The sequence below is a fragment of the Argiope bruennichi genome, chromosome 6, assembly GCF_947563725.1.
Source record: "Argiope bruennichi chromosome 6, qqArgBrue1.1, whole genome shotgun sequence".
Classification (NCBI taxonomy): domain Eukaryota; kingdom Metazoa; phylum Arthropoda; class Arachnida; order Araneae; family Araneidae; genus Argiope; species Argiope bruennichi.
This window is the reverse complement of record NC_079156.1, coordinates 56,904,137-56,917,171: the sequence shown is the minus strand read 5'-3', so window position 1 is coordinate 56,917,171 and position 13,035 is coordinate 56,904,137.

Genomic DNA, 13,035 nt, shown 5'->3' with positions numbered 1-13,035 from the left:
AGAATTATAGAGAACAAATAAATGTCCCAAAATCGAAGTGCTTCAATAATTAATCAGTGATGAGTTCTATGTTCTAAGAGCCCTTCTAACATTCACGCGGGCCTCAGTATGATTTTCTGAGCAAGCAGAGAAAATCTAAAATATCCAACTCAAAAAGTATTTTTTCCAAACAAGTTTGGGTGACTCATTAACCCCACCAAACCCCTCTCGTGATGTACAAAGACAGTGACCTCTTCAGAGAGTAAGGGAAAGTTTTATTGGTTAATCGTTTTATTGGGGGTGGTTGATGGGTCAGTTGACCGTACAGTTTGGCGTACATTGTAAAATCGCCAAATCTTACATGCAAAGATAAAGTTTATAATGTGGTAGTCTTTCTTGACACTTGAGCGGAAAGGGGGTAATTTACCGAGCGCAAGTGACATAGAACCGAACGATCACCCCTGATCCAGTACCCCCAGTGGTATTACTCTCGACGTGGAGGACTTTGTGACCACGACAGATTTATACGCTCGTCAGCCCCCAAACAAGCGGGGAATCTTGGGCCGGCGGAGTTCGCAACCTAAGGGACGCGAATCCAACGCTCTACCAACCAGGCTATCCCGACATATTTTTTCTACTTTTATTCGTTATGCTTTATGCTTCTCATAAGCATTATTACAATCGTGCACCTCACCCCCCCCCCAGGAGTGCATGCATCACAGATTGAGGACCTCTGAAAAATAGTATAAATAGTTATTGAACGAGCATCAGACTGCAAATGTAGAATGTTCAGTGGTATTTTCTCTTAAATAAATTACTATTGCAGAAATATGCATGCTTGTCTTATAATTATCTCAGTAAAGCGGGTCACTTGTTTTGTCATATAAAAATTATTTCCATAAATTTCCATGTTTTAGACTTTCCAGAGCCAAAAAGCCAATATTACAAATATGTTTGTCTATGAATGAATATAATAGCTTAGAAATGAAATTAACTCGATGGATGAAATTGGACATATGAGTGTATCACCAATATTATTGATATTTATCACATTTTGAGCAAAATTCGTCAATGTGTCAACTGTTTATTCGTTTTATTTTTCATATGCACGAGAAAGCAATCGCTGAATAAAAACACCAAGCTAAATAAAGAAATCTTAATATGTGCTATTTAATCTAAACTGACTCTACAAAATTGCAAAGAGTATTCGTCTGCTGATCCTTGGCCGAATATGAGGAGGAAGACGAACTTTCATTTTTATTCTTTTTCTGTCAAATGTCTTTCTTCGTGAATTCAGAAAATCAATTCTCAAAATAAATCTCGAGTTATAATTTCTTTTGCCTTATCAAAGCAAAATAGAGTTTAACAGGAAATTTTCAATCGGTCTTCCACACAAGAAACCCAATTTATTTTGAACAAAACAGAAAAATGTCTCAAATGGCGTTTCAGCGTGGCGCATTATATTTAGATATCGTTTCATTTATAATAAAGAGACATTATAACTTATTCAGAGATATATTTGTGGTTTTTTATAATTATATGAAAATACTGTCTTTGTCTTTTGAACAAAAACATGGGCCGCGGTGGCCTGGTGGTAAGGCTTCAGGTTCGAGACCAATTTCCACCGAAGTACCGTCGTGTAAGTGGGTCTGGAGAACGTTAAATCCGTCGGGGCCAAACGTTCTCTCGCTGGTGTGGTGTGGAAGTTTGGATAGTGGGGTGCCACTTCAGGTGTTGTCCTGAACATCTTATCGCCGTTCAAAATTACGAGGTCAGTCCCAAAAAATAGCCCTAGTGTTGCTTTCAAACAGGACGCTAATATAACTATAAGTAAAAAAAAAAAAAAAAACTGATTAAGAATATCTTGACTCTGTGCGTTTATACAATAGATATTATAATATATTCTTTTGGTTATATTGTGTCCCCTTATTTTAAAGTTATAAAAACTATTAGGCATTGTGTCCCCCTTATTTTAAAGTTATAAAAACTATTAGGCATCGGGCATAAAATCCGATAAAACAAATACAGATGATGAAATATTTTTATGACATTAGTACAGATCTTACGTTTAAAGTTTTAGTCTTTAGTATATAATTATTTTCTCCTAATTATACCTGATTCCACATAAATTCTGATCTGTGTCAAACCTTGGAACTAAGAGGTCAATAGGAAATAAAACGAAAATCGCAATATTGTTGAAGAATGTTGTAGACCGAATATTTTCACTAGTTTCACCCAGACTTGATGTCTGCCTATAATTTGTTTGTAGGACGAGGAATGCAATTCTAGATTTCGTCTTGTTTCTTCTGCCCAATTGCGAAATTCCCATCCCGTGCTGAATTCTTTTTAATGTGGTAACTCTTCGCTTCTCATGATTGCAACATATTAGATTTTTATCGCAGATAAAATGAGGGCAAAGCGAATACAATAAAAATGAATCATATATCGGAACTTCCGGAATCATTCCTGTTTAAAGAAAACGCCTTTCAATCATTATAAAAAGTACCCAATGATCAGTCTCTGAGATAGTCACCAGGGGATCAAAAAGATATATATATTTTTTTTGCCACCTTTGACCTTGGGTTGCGTCAAGATTATTGATACCACTCACCCTTTAAATTTTATTATAGTAGGTCATGATCTTTGCTTTTTTTTCCTTTAATTTTTATTTCTTATTTTTACCTGAATCATATTTAACATGCTTAGTGTTATAGTATGCTCTATAGGTTTTACCTGACTGCATGTAGAATTCCGATCTAACTGATATACATCGAGTTTGTAATATATTAATTTTACCGATGAACTTTGAAATCTGGTATTCTGTAGAATGTTTAGGTATTTTTTTTGACGAAGTATAAAATGATAAATACTCCTTTATTATTTTTTGATAAAATTTATATTTCTGTTAGATTTTATGTCTTTCAAGTAAAACATTTTAATGATTTTCTTTTTATTCCTTTGCATGAATAACATTTGTATTAATTCTCATATAACTCAAAAAATTTTCATATTTCAGATTCTTTTAAGGAATATCTAAATTTTTATAGTGTTTCGTTGATTACCATTAATATAAGCTTTCTATGAAAACGCTTATAAAATCTTTACATAAATGCAAAAAATCAATCTATATAAGCATATTTGCTGTACATAATTGAAAAATGTAAAAAATGTATACTGATAATATAGGTACAACATCAAGTTGTGTTTTATGTTGAAATACATTTATTTTGCAATTTAAATGAAAAAAAGATATATATTTTTAAAAAAACTTTAGAACACACGATTCAGGATAACAGGAAGTTAGAAACTATTTTTCTTACCAAGATGGCATAAATCATCACCAAACGATTATGTATTTCCCTGTTGCAAAGCAAAATATCGTTTTCTGCTTTCCATCATCACAATATACGGCAGATGTTCAACAATTTATCAACAAATGAGTAAAAGAGGTAATGCTAAATATGAATAATACTTTTTTATAGTTTAAATGAATGAAAACATCAGTACTTGTTATAACATGTAGGAAAATCATTAGTCATTTTTATTTGTACCATAACATAAATTTATAAAAATTGATTTTGCTGGAAATTTATAACTAAAGCTCTACAGAATAGAGTCATATCAAAATTTTAATCGAATGAAAGCATAAAAGTGTGATGGTAGGTGAATTTATTATGCTACCAAAAGAGATCTACAAATCATATTTACCTTTGTATATTGAATATACGCGAATTCATATATTGCCAATATTAGCAATGTATAAGAAAATGACTGGTTGAAAGGAATGTATATGACAAAGAAGAAATAAATAATAAAGTACATAATAAAGTTAAAAAAATCTGAATAAAATAATAATCAACATTGATAAAATAAGAGCATTTAAAACAGAATTATATTGATGTCGATACTTTTTAAGATCTAACAAACTCATTTGACTATTCAAAGATCATAGAAGGGCAATACATTTTTTTTATTCCTTCCCCAGCAGCTATAAATATTTTCCTCGTTAAAAGCCTATTGTCTCTAAAATTTCTAATTTTATTTCAACTATATCAAGAACTTCTTTTAAGCTCGCAAATGTCGTTTTTTCTTTCTTTTGATGGATTTGGACTTAAAGTTTCAACTTTGCTCATATATCTCTATAAATTTCATCGAGTATCAAATATTTTGTTATGCAAGTCCAGCAACATATTGACATCTATCATCAATTTCAAAAAGATTAATAATTTTCATTGTCTTGCGACTACCATACCTTCCTCATTAGAGTCTATTGTCCCCGAAATTTCTCAGCATTTTTGAATTGAGCCAAGAAGTTCCGACATGCGCAGATGTCATTTGTTTCTCTGGTTGAATATGGTCCTGAAGTTGCGACTTTTATAATCGTGAATTGCTGTTTCCTCATTCAGCTCTATAAACTCGTCGATTTTCAGCGATTTTGTCACTTGAGTCCAGCAACTCATTGATATCAATACTATCAATTTCCAGAAGATTGATAATTTCTTCTCTTGCATAAGAGATTTGATTAGTGTGTGGTGCTGTTGTAGGCATATTTTTGAAAAGGACATTTTTTTCAGTTAGCCATTTTTTTTTATATTTTAATTTTGTGTTTATATCTTAATCTATAGTAAGAGGTTTCATCATGTAGTTCCAAATTCGTTTAAATCATGATATTAATTCTATGAAAATGTCTACATGAACTGAATATTCTGAATATAATCAGAAGCAATACTTTTCCTAACAGGAAGTATTTCTGTCAGGAAACTAACAGAAACTGTTAACTATTCGCTGAATTTCATGACTGGTTGTTCTTCATTACTGATTCATTTCTATGCTCGAATATTAAATTATATTTTGCAATTATTAATCTACATAGACGAATTTGATTTTGATGACCATCAAATAATCATAGATTCCATTTCCTGGCAATTTTTTAAAATTATTGATGGATATTATCAGTGTAATTACCAACTTCATATCCAAAATATATTTTCATATACATTTTGGATATATGTGAAGACTGATATATTTAGATATATATGAAGCATATATTGAATATATTTCAAAATATGTCTTCATATATGTCTTTCAAAATTCATATTAATACAAAATAAATTCAAATATGTTTCAGTTTTAAGCTTTTAATGTCCTTTACTACATCATGTATTTCTGCCTCTGGTATAAATTAAAGAATTAAGGATTTCATTGGGTGTCTTTAAATTTGAGTCGAATGATTCAATTTGAAATATTAATCAAGTGTCAAATTTATAACTATATATGTCCATAAGATGATTAGTTGTATCTTCTAATTAATTTATTCTCCATTTAATTTTATTGTTGAATAAAAGTTTCATTGAATTTTTGGGTTGAATTTTATTTCAAGTCTATTAGAAATGGTACTTATGTTCTATTATAACAACTTATGTTCCATGACAACTTGATGGTTCTCTTGATCTAGGTTTCATACATAAAACCTTCAAAATCCAAAAGGTCCTTATAAAAGGAGATACTAATTACTTCAAAACACCTTTCAAGAATGTACGTAAGAACAACTAATTTCAACATTTCAAATGAGTACTTAAAATTGAATCGAACAAGCAGACTTTGTTCGATTCAATTTTAAATATCTGATTGATAACAATATATGTGCATAAAGCATATAGTATTATCGCCAACAAATAATTTTCATTAACAAAATGTATACATAAATACTTTTTATCTTATAAGAATATAAATTATGGTTATGATATCTGTACATGTTACGAATACATTTGGACCATTCAAAATGGGCGGGGATACTAATTACTTCCAAACATGTTTGAAGATCTAAATAATGGCAACATGCCAAAACTTCAAAGCAGATAAACTCAAACGAACATTGGAGTCTGTCATAGAAGCGTTAAATTCATTTTATATCAGATGAAAGATATGTTTGCATAGAATTTCAATCATGCAAAGATTATAAAGATGAGTTTGCATGAATTCGTCTGTTTATACCCAATATATAATTAATAATAATTCATAAAATGAAAATAGTGAGTATATAATGTATGTAAATAATTTGAAATAATGTAAACAGTGTTTAACAGTTTGCTATGATGTGTAATGCATATAAATGGGTATAAATACTTTGCAGTGATTGTAATAATGTGTAAATAGTTTGTAATGATGTGATATGTATGGAAATAATGCCTGCAATGTGAAATGATAATAACAATAAAGTGTAAATTATTTGTGCATTAGTTTAAGCAATAAGTATAAACAATTTAAATTTAGCATAAGCAACTTATTTAAAACAATTTAATTTAACAATTGTATATATTTAATTAACAACAAATTTAAAATAAACAATTATCTGAACATTAGCTTAAGCAATGCACAGATAACTTAATCATATAAGAATATAACTTCTGGTTATGAGACTTATGGATACACTGAGGCATTTTTTTTCTTAAGCTGCCAACTACATCTAAACACTGTAAGGTGTACGTACACACTAGAAGATTTTTTTAAAATTTTAACTTTAAAAATCCAGTTTTTATACAGTAGGTCATTAATATATGTTTAAATTCATTTCTGTGAGAAAAAACCATATTACACTAATTATCAATTAATTAAATAATATTTAATGAGTTAATTAGCCTATTTTTTGAAACATGTTATCTTACATGTTGTCTGCCTCAATCAAGTTATAAAAATATATAGTTTTTTTTAAAACAATTTTTTCATCAACGATAAATAGAAAAAAAAGATTTTTTCAGTAATTTTAACTTTTAAATAGCTATTAAAAATGTATTTCCATAAATAAAACTTTGATTGAGGCCCAAAACATCCGCTATTTCATACTGATTATTTTGATATATAAATAATTGTATTTGGTTAATTTCTTATTGAGTTATGATTGTTTGAATGAAGCAACATAGTGGAAAAATATCATTCTTCATAAAAGGAGTTTTAAAAAACCGTAACTAGAGTTTTTAATGAAAACACCTCAAGAAAAATAATTATAACTCGAGAAATTTTTCGAATATTGACAACATCTTGGTATCGTTTGAAAGCTAAAGGATCAGAGAACATTATTAAGCAATAAAAAAATATTCGATATTTTGAACGATTTTCGAAGTTTCAAGTGTGTAAGCTCTTAAATAAAAACACCAGAAACCAATACGTAAAATTATGCGTATTGAAATTGAATCTTTGACTAAGAAACTATACATCAGTTTTATGACTATTTACATGAACAAAACATGAATTTGCATTCCTAGTAAATAATTTAAATTAGCATAAATAATGCATAAATAACTTTACCATGTAAAAAAATAAATTATGGCCAAGAAAAAGAATAATGACATATCTAAAGTATTATTAATTACTTAGACCATCATCCTTTCTATTATAAATTACGCTGTTTTGTTAAATCATTATCTCTTTTTATGATGGGAGTTTTTATAGCTCTAAATTAGATCATTCCATCATCAAATATACATTACTGCATTTGGAAGGCTCTCCACCCAACAAATTTACCCTTATTAGACGACTCTAGCAATTCTTTTAAAAATTATGTTCTGACAGACATGTAAACACTTACATAAACGTACAAAATCATGTAAAACGAGTTAGCGCCATATTTATGGTTGTTAGCAGTTGCCGAAGTCAGCTGCAAATTAGGCAAGGGTTCTGCGCATTAGTATTAATGACGAGTATACGGCTTGGGTGATATCTTGTGCAATGTCGGCACCCTGCTATGATCACTCCATAATTTATCAGCATTCTCCATGTACACGAGAACGTGCAGATCTTATCTCTGGAAAGTGCAATGTCTGAATAAACTGCGATAGCCATCTGGTATCAATCGTTGGCCACAATCGGAATGCGAAATGCCACATTAGAGCTAACTGTATTGAAGCTCTCGGCGTAGGGCTTGTTGTGTTTCAAAGTGTGTGGGATTTAAAGTTTTGAAACATATACTTATAGCACATATTTCATGCGGTGCCTAAGTCAATTCGAAGTTTAGAAAATAATTGATTATGTTGATTAGTTGATAAGTAATTGTTTGTCAAATTAAAAGCCATAATTAAGATTAAAAGCATATTTTAAATTGTGATATTCTTAACTGAAATGCATTGAAAATATTAAATGAATAAGTTTCAGCCGAAAAATTAATCAAATATCTAATTAGGAGTTACATTGTGAAATATAGTTTCCATGTGAATAAAAATATTCATCTTTGCGATTAATGGATTTCTTTTACAAATGTGTACTTAACCACACGTCATTCAAATTCTTGTCTTGATTTTCTTTCATTAGGCTTCATATTAATAAAATGAAGTTTTGTTTGTTATTGAATGAGATATATCATAACTTGTAAAATGTGTAATTATGGTCTGAAATGTGTAAAATATTATGGAATGATTACATATTGCCAACCGCTAATTTATGAAACATGGAAATGGCCAGGTTGTCACAGCTAAATATCAACAACTGATTAAATGCATAATGCTGTCAGTTGCTTAAAAAATTGATAATGCCATTCAATGCAAATTTGGGATGGGTGTCGTCGTTTAATATTTATAAGTATTCCTTTAGCACTTTTTTTCTCTTTAATAATGCTTTGAGATAGCTTGCATTGAGTTATTTAAGTTATTGTTTTACAGCTCTTAAGAAATGAAAAGCAATTCTTTTTATTTTATTTTTAAAAATATAAGAAATAATTTCAAAATTCTAAAATCTTACATGGTGTGAAGTAGAATGACGCTTAAAGATACAAATGGATAAAATTGCAATACCTCTCTCTCTCTCTCTCTCTCTCTCTCTCTCTCTCTATATATATATATATATATATATATATATATATATATATATATATATATATATATATATATATATATATATAATTTTAAAATCTTAATTTAATCCAAATTAATTCCCAAAACTTTATGTTAATTTAGATAGTAAATTCATTCCCTTATTTCCTGATCCAATTCCACTTTCTCTACTTAATTAATTCAAGGGAAGCTTTATAAAATTGCTAAATAGGCTAAACGCCGACACTTTCACACGCTCTGGGTGAAGGGGCAAAATACCGCTGACTTTACAAATTCTTCTAAAGGATCCCTGTGTTTCCCTTGCTTTTTGATTGACATGCCATGGAAATCCCTATTAAAATATCACAGCATATAAGGCAGGGATAATTTGTTTCTCCCTCTTTTTACACCACTTCTTGACTAATCTGTTTTTGTGAGCGGACGTGCCTTATCCGCGCCTTCTTGAAAATAATTATGGCTTCCCGGGATGGATAGAGAAAAAATAAAGCGAACTTTAAAACTTCAATGAGTCGTTCTGTCTTCAAAACTGCATTCTGCTTCAAACAAAATAATGCTTACACACACACACACACGCACATGGCCTGATTTTTCAATTCATCCTGGATATTTAGGGCATGTTGAGAGGGGGCATAGCTCCTTTGTAGTAATTTTCTAATTTAAAATTCACGATTTCATTGATTTCTTAATTTTGTAAAGTTATATTTACTCCCCGATTTGAAGTAGCACTAGGTAACGGTCCTCATAATTTTGAAGTAAATCTCATAATCTTGAACAGCGGACACAACAATTCCTTCTCCAAATTTCCATTCCACACCAACGAAAGGATTTTTGACATTGATACATTTAATGTGCACGAGACAATGTTGAAATCGGGTTTTGGGTACACATTGTGGTTCTACAGGGAAATCTGGTCTCCGAAGTCGTGACTTTATCACCTAGACGCGATTGATCATTCTATTATTTATTTTTGATATAAGAGCATATCAAATCAATGTTAATCAGCAAAATTACCTCTTTATTGAAGATTTTGGCATTTTATATAAATGCTAAAATCCTTATTTTATGTGCAAAAGGAATTTAAAAAATATTAATTTTAATTTAATCATGTGATGAATATGAAATACTCAGAAACCCTTGATTCATTAAAACAGAATATTTGAGGTTGTAGATAATGAAATTTTCATTTATTTGTCTAATTGTTCATTTTTATTAACTTTGAAATGGCAATTAATGAATGCAGTAAAAAGAATAAAATACATTATGTGTCTTGAAAATATTCCCGAGATATCAATCTTCCAATATTAATTGAAATAAGCAAATGGTAAATAGAATTAAATGGAGGTAAATGAAATTTCTAGAATATTTATTTAATATCGTTTCAGAAGTAATGACTTAAAAATGAATGATACAAAGTAAATTGTGTAATTAACATAATTTTAAGAATTTCGTATTATATACAGTCTTAATATATCTGCTTCAAAATAATTTCTGTATAAGTCTGGATGATAGAATTCCTTACAATGTATAATCATAATGTCATTAAAAGATCACGTTTCCTAATATGAAATATTAGCTAAATTTGCCTATTATGTAAAGAATGAAATGTTTTAAAATTCACTTACTAATTTACAAATAAATATATAATTATATACGTAGTTATTTAAATAGTTAATTTTTATTTATACTTTTAGCTAATTTCAAGAGCCTTCTATTATGCATGTCAAATGAAAAATATTATGCTATTTCTAGAGAATCATGTAATACAAGTTATTGCAAACGATTTTTATTGAAAACGATTATTTTGTATTTATTGTTTTTCCTTTGTTGTAATACGCTCTAAGTTTTATTTTTAATTCTTTCCAATTGAATTGTTTTAATAGCTTAGATTTGGCAACAGTGAGTTATTATTCTTTTTTTTATTTTACTGTTGTGAATTTGGAATTAGCTGTTATGAATGTAATGTGTTATATACCAATTTGTTTTTCATTCAAGTGAAAAGTTTTATGTGAGTTGATTCATTTTTGCTGATTTATTTGATTCTCGTGGTGAGAAATATATAAACATTGTTGTTTCAAATCAGCGTAATTTGGAAAATGTAAGATAAGTATGACTTTCAATATTGCTTTCGCAATTACCATTATTGTTTGCTTATTTCAATATTTAATGTTAAGTAATATAAAAATGTATTTAATACTTAACAAAACATTTCAAATCTACTATAAAAAAAGAAAATTAAATTAATTGCATATATTAAGTTATAGTGTGCATTAAATGTTTTTCCAGTAGAAATATGAAAGAGTTCTGATTAGAATGTTTCAAATGATTTTGTTAAACTAAAGATTAAAATTTTTTACTATTAGAGTCTGAAAAAGTGATGATTCTTTCTCCATTGGAACTTTTAATTAGTTTGAAACATTATTTATACTAAAAAGGTATTTAGAATTTCCATTGGTTAATGATCAACTGTTTAATAAAATAGATTTTCGAGTCAAATGAAGAATGATGCAATATAAAAGATTCTGTTTAATTAAAATTTTATGATAAGAATAAAATTTAATTAAAAAGAAAATATTACTTTTTTTATCATTTTCATTCTTTCAATTCATAAAAATGATTTCAAATTGCTTAAGTAAAATAAAGAATAGTTTTGAAATATTTTATTACAAATTAAACTACATTTTTTTTTTTGAAATTTAAAAACTTAATTCGTTATTTTGGTTTTTGTAAAGGAATAAAATGTTTTGGAAAATATGGAATTTATTTGTTTAATTTTATTTTTTACTTTGTACTATTTATATCTTGAAAAATGTTCTCTCTCTTTTCAAATGTTTTAATAACATTTTTTTCTTTATATTGTAAAAATGCTAAATGCTTTAAACGCTCTTTTAAAGTTTTTCTCTTTCACAAAATATATAGTACGTTATTTTTTTTATGTTCACAGGAAATATCTTGTCTATTAGTTGTTTACTATGAAGGGTTTATTTGAAAATTGTTTTAAAGTGTAATATTTAGAAATTATTTTTAACATCTGCCTATTTTTTAGACATAATTTTTTTTTTTAATTTCCTTCAGATAGTAACTATCAAAATTATTTCATCATGTACTTATTTTATTTAAAAAATAAGCAAATAAACGAAAAATTACAATAAAATTATTCTATATAGAAAATATTTTTTTAATTATTTCAAAATAAAATATGAATTTAGTATTGAAGTATGATTACTAATAGAAAAATATGATAAAACGACTCTCACGCACAATTATGCCTTGTCAAGCTAAACAGATGGAGCTTTTATTTATCAGATACGAGCGGTATACGTAAGTTCATCTAACTGGACTGCTAATAGTATGAAAGCGATTCCTTATATACAGCTTAAGACCGAAATATTCATGTTACAATAATTCACATAATCTAATCTTCAACATTGGAAATAAGAGATATATAATGCAAACAACCATATGCCTTCGGTTATGGATAGAGCCGATGAGCGGTCGATTTGTCTCCAAAGGTGTATCCGTTAGGCCACGGGGTAACGGTTAAATCTCTTCAGAATATGACAATACTAGTTTCAAAGGTTAGAATTCAAAATATTTGTGCATGTTAAGATTACTCAAAATTTAATAAATAAACATGATTAAATAATTCTTTGTTCATACATTTGATCCAGTAAGTCATTACTGAAGGGATATATTACTGCTCAGCAATCAATATAATTTTGTAGAAAATTTTAAAAAACAGACATTATATTTAGAAGGTCATGCCAAAAAAATACGATCTGTATTTTCATGAACTTCTTTATTTTTGTATATTTTTAATGAACAAAATACAATATTTGAAAATGTATGAATAAGTTTATATTATTTGCATGAATAAGTTTTTCTATGACTTTTGAAAGTGACGCATTTTATTGATTCAAATTAATTGTTCCTTCTCTTATTTAGGCTTTCTTTAAGCCCTTAAAATTCACCGGAATTAAAAGCCTCTTCTTTAATGGAAAACACTTACCCCATTCTGTTTTGTATAACACCATTCTGCAGTAAATTGTCGTTCTATTTCTGCTTTTTTTTGTATGGAATCGCCATAGAATTAAATAATTATCTATAATTTTGTAAAGAAATCATATTACAAGAATTTTTTCCATTATCGATTATGCAATTTTAATTGTTCAGTTGTGGCCTCAATGTTAGAATTCTTTAATTGTATAAGATGCTGCTTAAAAACTTTATTATTTCC